At 45.1% G+C, this 9904-nt stretch overlaps 1 pseudogene; it reads right to left on the bottom strand.

Annotated features, from left to right (window-relative positions):
* Positions 1-254: 254 nt before the first annotated feature.
* LOC126485650 (5S ribosomal RNA) lies at positions 255-372 on the bottom strand (annotated as a pseudogene).
* Between the last annotated feature and the right edge of the window lie 9532 nt (positions 373-9904).

The raw sequence follows: 9904 nt of genomic DNA on the forward strand, positions 1-9904 counted from the left end.
CATATGTGCCCGCCCGACTGTAACCGATACATGAAGTGAACTTATTTATGAAGCACTCCGTGATCAGGCCGCAAGTGGCCCATCGGGACCATCCGACCGCCGTGTCATCCTCAGCTGAGGATGCGGATAGGAGGGGCGTGTGGTCAGCACACCGCTCTCCCGGTCGTAACGATGGTTTTCTTTGACCGGAGCCGCTACTATTCGGTCGAGTAGCTCCTCAACTGGCATCACGAGGCTGTGTGCACCCCGAAAAATGGCAACAGCACATGGCGGCCCGGATGGTCACCCATCCAAGTGCCGGCCACGCTCGACAGCGCTTAACTTCGGTGATCTGACGAGAACCGGTGTATCCACAGCGGCAAGGCCGTTGCTGAACTTATTTATGGTTCATGAAAATCTTAATCTTCTAATTGAACCCTCTCTCAAGAGGCCCATACTTTGTCTATCCTGACCGGGCACTCTCTGCAGAAATAAAATACATTTTCTTCGCATGTAAGATGTGCGCAAACAAGTAAACTGAATTCTTACAACAATTAATCAGAAATAATAGGTACCCACTATGTGGCAGCCCACCTTCTTCGAAACGATGTGTTAATATTAAAAACGGTAATAAAACTATGTAATATGTATAACGCAGCTCCCTGGAGACCAAGAAAATGCCTACAGCAGTAAAGATGGCTATTCATCTTCGTGTGTTCAAATGGCTCTGAGCACTATGGGACTTAACTGGTGAGGTCATCAGTCCCCTAGAACTTAGAACTACTTAAAACTAACTAACCTAAGGACGTCACACACATCCATGTCCGAGGCAGGATTCGAACCTGCGACCATAGCGGCATCTGCGTGTGTGCTTCAGCACAGTGGTGAGCGAACCACGCAAGGAGACGGGAGAGCGCATTCCGCTCCAGAAAGCCCCGTCAGTAAACTGGCCGTCTGGTGTTCCGAGTTCGCCGGCGAGAACTGGTCCCCCGTTCTCAAAGAACAATTGCGCATTACTCGTCCGCCATTTGCCACGCGGAGCGGAGAGATATACGCGACCGATGGTGCGCTCCCGCGTACACACCGTGTTCACGTGTGTGTGATGTTAAGATTAGTTGGCTGAGAGGAGCGGTAAACAATAGCCGCGGCGTGGCGTGGCGTGGCGTGCATTCCGCCCATTGAGGACCGCCCCCGCCTGCCACCGCCGCCGCATCGTGTGGCGTGCGCTCCGGGGAGCAGGTTGTTTTGTATTGGCCGGATAGCTGTGCCGGCGAATAATGGCCTTCTTAGTCATTGCCCGCGCGCGGGCGGCCGGAATATGCATGTGGGGCCGAGCGCCCGGGGTGCAGTGCGTGCTCTGGGGCTGCGGGGCGAGGACGGCGGCCGGCGAGCGCCAGCGGCCGGCTGTCACCATGATGCTGCCGCCGGTGTGGCCGTGCTTCAGCGGGGACATCAAGACCGCCATGTTCAGGTACCGCCACTGTGCGCGCCCCAGCCTCACGCACCGCACCTGCCACTCGTAGACAGGTGCGTAAGACAACTTCCAACACAACTCGACCTTTGTTTACCAGTTTTTACTGTACGAAACTGGCTTAATATTTGTGACCGAGGGCTTATTTGCGCTAATATGCTTTCCCTCCCCCTACTTTCACGTCCTGTTCGCTATTTTGGACGTCAACATCAACTTCCGGGATCGTCAGAGAAGGCGGCGTTGTTAAGGCTGGAGTTGACAAACTGGTATTTCCACAAGCCTTCCCGAATGAGAATGGTCTGCATCTACGTCTGTACTCAGCAAGCCGCCTTGCGGTGTGTGACTGTGGTGACTTTGTGCACCGCTGTCGCGTCCCCTTTTTCGTGTTCCAGTCGCGGGAGCTTAAAATGGTTCAAATGGCTCTGAGCACTATGGGACTTAACATCTAAGGCCATCAGTCCCCTAGAACTTAGAACTGCTTAAACCTAACTAACCTAAGAACATCACACACATCCATGCCCGAGGCAGGATTCGAACCTGCGGCCGTAGCAGTCGCGCGGTTCCGGACTGAAGCGCCTAGAACCGCTCGGCCACCGCGGCCGGCAGTCGCGGGAGGAACGAATACTGCTAAGCCTTCTTAAGAGCTGCAATCTAATTTTACCTTCGTGGTCTTTCAGCGAGATACACGTAGAACAATGTATTGGTTGACTCTGACTTACAACAGTAAACCTCACCTCGATGCAGAACGCCTCTCTTGCATCGTCTGCCAGTAGAGTTGTCTGTCTATCTCCGTGACGCGTCCGCGCTTACTAAATGGACCTGTAACCATACATGACATTCTTCCTTGGATGCCCTCTATCAGTACTGTCTAGGGCGAATCGCAGACGAACGGTATTCAAGTACTGGTCGAACGAGTGTATTGTAAGCTATCTCATTTGTGGCTTGATTACACGTCTTCAGGATTCTTCCAATGACTTTCACTCTGACATCTATCTTACCTGCGATTAGCTTTATGGAGTTCATTCCACTTTAAATCGCTCCTTACTCAATGGACTCATAAATATTTCGTGGGTGTGTCTGCTTCCAGATAGTGTAACCAACGGGAGAGCGTCACAGAGATGCTCCTAAACGAGAAGTGGTGGAAGCTTGAATACAGACAGACGCAGAACTGTCCCGCGAAAGCCTGCTTTTCAATAATCAGCATGACGAGTAGAATCTAGAAACAAGCTACTAACACCAAATAAGAGTTAAAATAATTACATCGTGAACAGAGGCGTTTAAGTAATCATTCTTCAGACGATCCATACGTGAATGGAACGGGAAGAAATCTCCCAATGTAATGCAGTGGGAAGTACGTCCTGCTATGCACACCATGTGGGTCAGTAGGGAACTGATAATTGCTGAAGCTTCCATGGTCACTTCTTGACGTTTCGCCCTTACTCAATGGACTCATAAATATTTTGTGGGTGTGTCTGCTTCCAGTGACAGTTCTGCAAGCATACGGCAATGACCTATTCTACGTGTTTACGTGCAGACTGTTACATATGCATACATCTAAAACAATACTCATTTATTCTTCAGTCTCAGTTGCACGTTTTTAAATACGCGACATGTTTCAATCTCTGTGGATCATCTTCAAATCTCGGTAGTTGCGTCCGCAAGCCCTCGTGTATGTGTCAGAGCCGCATATCAGAGTGCTGTGTCTGCAAAACACAGGTAGGACATGCTGCTGACGCAATTGTATAGATATGAAGATCGTCCAGAGATGTCGAAACATGTGATGTATTTAAAAATGTGCAACTGATACAGAAGAATAAGTGACTCTCTCATGCCGTACAGACCGTGAGGGTCCAACGGTACCGACCGGCCGCCGTGTCATCCTCAGACCACAGGCGTCACTGGATGCGGATATGCAGGGGAATGTGGTCAGAACACCGCTCTCCCGGCCGTATCTCAGTTTCCGAGCCCGGAGTCGCTACTTCTTAATCAAGTAGCTCCTCAGTTTGCCTCACAACGGCTGAGTGCACCCAGATTGCCAGCAGCGCTCGCCAGAACGGATGGTCACCCATCCAAGTGTTAGGATAGCCCGACAGCGCTTAACTTCGGTGATCTGACGGGAACCGGTGTTACCAACGTGTCAAGGCCGTTGGCGACGAAAGATGAGTGAGAATTGTGTTAAATATTAGTAATCTCACGATGAATATGTCGGTTGTTGTGACATTTGTTTACGGCAGTACCCGCACAAAGCGTCAATCCGGTACGTCATTTGTACCTGTGCTTGTTTTGACACATTTGAGAACGACGTCCTGTGTTCTGTTTGCTAGAAACTGTTCAGTCCAGTCGCACCGTTGGTCTGACATTCAGTACGCTCGTATTTTGTTCTTTAGATGACAGTGGTGAAATGCTATTGAACGCCTTTCGAAAGCCAAGGAGCACGGCTTCAACTTGAGCGCCGTTAAATGGTGCTGCTGGTTTCTGGGACTTGTAGAGGAACTGACCGAACTACGTTTCACACGATCGTTCTTTTCGGAACCCATGTCGATTTGGACACAAGAGATATTTGGTCTGCAGACATGTAATTCGCGAGCGTAGAACACGTTCCAAAATTCCACAACAGACGGATGTCAGAGATACAGGCCCATAGCTTTGTACGTCTGCTCGACGACCTTTCTTGAAAATGGGAGTAACCTGCGCTTTTCTCGAATCATTAAAAACGCTTCGCTCCTCCAGACACCTATGGTTCGCTGCTGCCGGAAAAGGAGCAACTTCTTTCGCTTGCTCTATGTACAATCGTATTGGTACACAATCAGGACCAGTGGCATGTTCTGTGTTTAGCAATTTTTGTTAGTTTCCTATCCCGTTGTCACTTATTTCGAGGTTCGCCTGAGGATTCCAACGAGGAACTACAGCACGATCTTCCTCAGTGAAACTCTTTTGGAAAAAGGCGTTTAGAATTTCAACCTTCTGTCACCCGCCGTTTCGATGTAAATGTGGTCACAGAATATCTGGACAGATGGCTTCTATCCGGCTACTGATTTAACACAAGAGTAAAACTTCATAGGATTTTACGGTATATTGATAATTTTTACTTGTGGACCGTCTGACAGCAACTGAATATAACACAATTTTAGTGCCATACGCGTTTCGCCTTTATTTTCTGCAGGGTACCATCAGTGGACTTGAATATGTACATATGTTTCCTATTTAATTTAAATTTTTGTCACTGTACCTATAGGTTATAAACGGTTCTGGTGGTTGGTATTTCCTATTAAGCAGTAATGTTTTGAACTGTACTTACAGGTTGCGTGGATAATTTCTTACATATTACGCTCCTGATGCATTTTTGGTGTTGTTCTTCTTCTTATGAATGCCAATTTGCGGTTTTTTCCCCCGTTCAGTTCATAGTGCTGTGGAATTGGGCGAAAAACCGCAAATTGGCATTCATAAGAAGAAGAACAACGTTTCATTTCGTTGAAAGATTCAAGCATGCCTCACCTTATGCTATTTTTGTTTCGTTTACTTTGTTTGTCTGCTTGCCTTTGGTTACGTTTTAATTTGCAGCGAATCTCACTTTCCTTTCGTAGCAGCTTTCTAACACGGTTGTCGAACCATGGCCTTTCTTTTCTACCATTCGCAGTTTTTCTCGGCACACACAGGGGCTGGACAAAAATAAATAAACATCAAAAACACAAACATTACCATTTCTCACACGCTGTAGGAAACCCGTTGGCATACAAAACAGTTGTGTCGGAATGGATAAATCCAGGTCATGAATGATTTTCAATGGAATGTTTTAACACACTTCCAACAAAATATCGGCATGTTCAGGCAACGGCGATGTAGGTGGATAACGACCACGCGCCTTCTCTCCAGAGCAGACAGTAAAGGCTCAATAATAATGAGACCTGGAGGCTGGTGGACAGGGAAGATGCGGCAGCTCGTCCTCGTCTTCACAAAACTAATGCTGAACACTGCGAGGTGCGTAAAAAGGAGGCCCGTCGACTTCGAACACATCACTTCAGGGAAACAATGGGATATGTTGTTTAGCCAAAATGATCACATAATTTTTAGCAGTAATTTGACCTTGAAGAGTAATCATGGAGCCCATGGAATACCACGACATTACTGCCCATACAATCACCGAACTTTCACCTTCTTTCACTCCTAGGACGTAAATTCGGCCAGAAGGTGAAAACAGCGTGAAAAAAAGACTCATGCGACCGAATGACTTTGTTCCATTGCTCCATACTCCAGGTTTTATAGATTCGGCATCACGTTTTCCTGTTACGGGCATTTTAATCATTGATGAATGGGTTTGGAATTTCCGATCACCATGCAATTCCTTTCTTATGGAGCTAGTTTGGTGTCGTTTTGGTGCTAATATTCAGTCCTGCAGTGACTTTCCAGCTGTCATGCTCTTACTTTTCATCACAATCCTCTTCAATGACCATCTGTCACGATCACTCACTACACATTTACGATCGCTTTGTGACTTAGCGGGTGATGTGTTCTCGCTTTCCCTGTATGCAGTGTAAGTATTCGATACGGTGTCCCTGGAAAAACCGAACACTTCGGCCACCCTGGTTACTGGAGCATCCACCATAGGAGCATCAACAATTTGCCCACATTTGAATTCAGTTTACCCCATCATGATGCATTTACAACCTACTGAAATTCCGTTTATTTCCGTGGAAATTCGAGTGAGGTGTTTTTGCGTGTTTGTTGAGACACTGGCGTTGCACACGATTTCTGTTTTGGTGTTGTGGAGATTATAGGCGGAAGCTATTAGTAGCTAGCTGGAGGTGATAGGGTTTTCAGCCGCTGACGTTGAAGAAGGGATAAGTTTAAACCTGATATTCAGGTCAAAGAGAAGATAGTGACTCCCATTCCGACTTACTTTACAATGTAGCAGAGCGAAGAATACATACAGGTCCACCAAAAAATGTTTCGAAATACTCGTTGCTCTGAGTGAGTGTGCGTCGCTTAACTTATCTCTCACACTTCACAACAGCAGTAGGTTATGATTGTGGCCGCGAGTGCGATTTCGATCCACACCACGGAAATTCCAAATCACTGCAAAAGTAATGTTTCAGTTCTAGCTTACCAATGCTGTGACAGCGTAACCATGATGCTTTCTGGCATCTATTGACCTCGGTACGTTTTGTTGAATAGCATTGATTTCCCGCCTTTCTTCACTTTGAGATTACCATTGAACCTCATGCTTATTGTGTGCCAGCTCCATCTGATTTGTTTGTTACTATTCAGTATCTTTAAATTACGTTTTACTATGTGTGGAGTCAGCTTTCGTACTAACCAAAATAATCATATGCGGTTTCATCATGTAACCACTGGCAAGTAAGGGTCGTCACACCTTGCCTTGCATGCTACATTAGCTATTAGATGAGATACCAAATGATAAGTCAGCAACCTCCAACAGTGATAACGAAAGTGAAATGGTGACACCACAAAATGTTGTGTTTTCAACATGGGTCCGTAGCCAACGCTATCAAAATCTTTAGAGAAATTAATGCACAAGATAGAATAATTCTGAAAGTGCTTAGAGCTGCTACTACTGCAAGGCTCGTGGATGCGTCGATATGTTCTCCACCTTCTGCAAATAAAGCCTCGTACTTGTACACCAGCTGTTACAAACCATACGTTCCACTAAGAAACCGAGTAAATGAAGTAGTGCATATGCCTGTAAATATATCAACAAGGAAGTGTGCATTCTGTAGCACAGTGAGTACCTACTGGATGAGCCAGGCAGTGGTGTTAGGCCTTCGATGAGTAAGAGCAAGAATTGTTTTGCAGAGTACCACAAAAAGTGAACAATCCCTGATTTACTGTGCTGCGAAAATGTTCCCAATAAAAATAATACAAAACAATTTTTTCTGAGAATACTTGTACTTATTGTAACTTGACGCGTAACTTATTTGATCATACCTATGTTAAGAAAATAATAATTCTAAGAAATATCATATTTCCAGAATGAGATTTTCACTCTGCAGCGGAGTGTGCGCTGATATGAAACTTCCTGGCAGATTAAAACTGTGTTAAATATCATATTGTTGGTAAACAAGAGGTTACATTTTCGTAAACATTGCAACATTGCCAACCAGGAACGGCTCTGAATAGGGTGCCTTGGTTGTACTACACCCAGATCAAAAGAACATTTTGAGTAGGACGTGGAGGGTGTGTTTCAACGTTAAGTGCAACCAGATTGCTCGTCGCGGCTAGTTCCGCTCAGGGTCACGCAGTGAACCTTTCCGCTATTGTGGTGCTTCCTGCGCTTCCAGGAGCAATCACGGGAGTCTCTTGCTCACGAACCACTCGCGTGGAGTGACGAAAATTTGGCGTTCTGTAAGGAGAACGAGGCAACTGCTAGACTCGACCGAAACCGGCAAGTTCTTACCAATTTCAAAATTTCATGTAGGTACCTTTTGTTGCGTCTCCGTCTTTCGCTAGGTTGCGACCAAATGTTGGGAGAAATGAACGGCTGAATTTATGTTTTTGCGTTTATCGTCATGTGACGTCAGTACATCTGTCGGACAACACTGCCACTTACGAAGTTGCCGTTCATTTAGAGGGTGTATCATAATTAATAGCGTAAAGTCATAGGGCTGAAAGTACACGATACTACAAAGAAAGATGTATCAGTAAACATGGGCTCCAGAACGCGCACCTTAAGAGTAAAAACCAGTTGATCATCTTCGCTACTGTGAAACGCATCTCTTCTGCTCAACAAGTGCTCATAGGTCTTAAGGTATGCACTTTAGAGCCCATGATTACGGGACCCTTTTTCTTGTTTTGGTTCACACTACCTAGGAAAGTAAATAGCTTGCAATAGAATAAATTTGTTTCACTGTCTTAAAGATGGAGAAGTGCTCATGGCACTTGAGTTACGTGTTTTAGAGCGCATGTTTACTGCGATTTTTTACTTCTAGTATCACCTACTTTCTACGTTTACGCCACTAATTGTGATAGAACTGTAGAACTAACTTTTTCTCTGTGATTCGCGGTTGAGATAATACAGGGTTGTTGCTATATCGAACACGCAGTTATACCATGCTTCATGCCGTATCGGCATCAACTTCTGCTAACTGCCAGCCATTAGTTTTTTTACTGAAGCATGAGAATAATTTGAGAGACTCTCAGAACATTCAAAGCAGGACTCTACACGTGAATTTTTGTATTCTACAGCTATGCCCCATGGCTCTCCGATGAGGTTAGGAAGTATTTAATTCCACTAGAAGAAACCATGTATTGCTAAGTTTCTTCATGGATAAAGGAAGTTGCGAAAATTGAACATAGAGCAAAACATTCGTTTCCGTACTAGCGAGGGTCGAGAATCTGTTTTGGCATCCTGAATTCGGTGCAGTATTACAGGGACATCCATGTTATGCGGGAGGTGCCATGTTAAGATGTATTCGCTAACATCAGCAAGACAATAAGATTTTTCGCTCATAAAGCTGTTGTGTGCAGAAAGCTATCATCGTTAATCAAAAATTTTCAAATGTGTGTGAATTTTTAAGGGACCAAACTGCTGAGGTCATCGGTCCCTAAGCCTGCACACTACTTAACCTAACTTAAACTAACTTACGCTAACAAGGGGAGGCCGCCAATTGTGAAATTCAGATTCGATTCATACTGCGCATAATAAAAGATCATGGCCAGAGGTGTAATGTGGCAAAGCACCAAGATGCACTTCTCAGCCGTTGTCGAGAAAATCGACAGTTAAAAGAAACCGTTGCGGTGAAATACTCTCTACGATTAGTAATTTTCTACAGCGTGGTGGTGCAGCGGTAAGCGCTCGGGTTCGTAATCTGAAGGTCGCTGGATCGAATCTCGCTCCATGCAACTTTTTTTTAGTATTTGTTTTTTGTAATTTATATATATATATATATATATATATATATATATATATATATAATTCCCGGCAATCAGTTGCAACAATTATGCATATAATAAGTTGTTGAAAGTCGTTTGTCGTGGAAAAACTGGCGACTTCGAACATCATTATGTTTTCCGCAAACAAAGTTGTATTTCACAAATGTTATTAATTGTCTTCATAATGTTAACCACGTATAGTTAACGGAAGACGTAGAAACGAATACGTATAGCGTAAGTCAAACGTTCGAATTAGAATAGAGACCCCACGAACACAAACTTGCAGTGGCAGGTATGAAATATTAACTCCGTTACTCGCTCGTTACACTTGAAGGACAGATGTTGAATGGGCCGAAACGAGCCGCCCCATAACAGCGTAGTTGCCTGCTAACTTCGAAAGAAGGTAGATGCGGTCCCTAACGGAACTTATACCATCGTCGAAAATCAGTGCGGACGGGACAGCTTTGGTACACCGAGTTAAACAAACGGAAAAATGGAGGCGGTACAGTTGGAGAGCGATCCGCCTTCACCAACATGCATAAGCAATTCATTAATAGTTTATATATA

This window comes from Schistocerca serialis, chromosome 6 (assembly GCF_023864345.2).
Source record: "Schistocerca serialis cubense isolate TAMUIC-IGC-003099 chromosome 6, iqSchSeri2.2, whole genome shotgun sequence".
NCBI lineage: Eukaryota > Metazoa > Arthropoda > Insecta > Orthoptera > Acrididae > Schistocerca > Schistocerca serialis.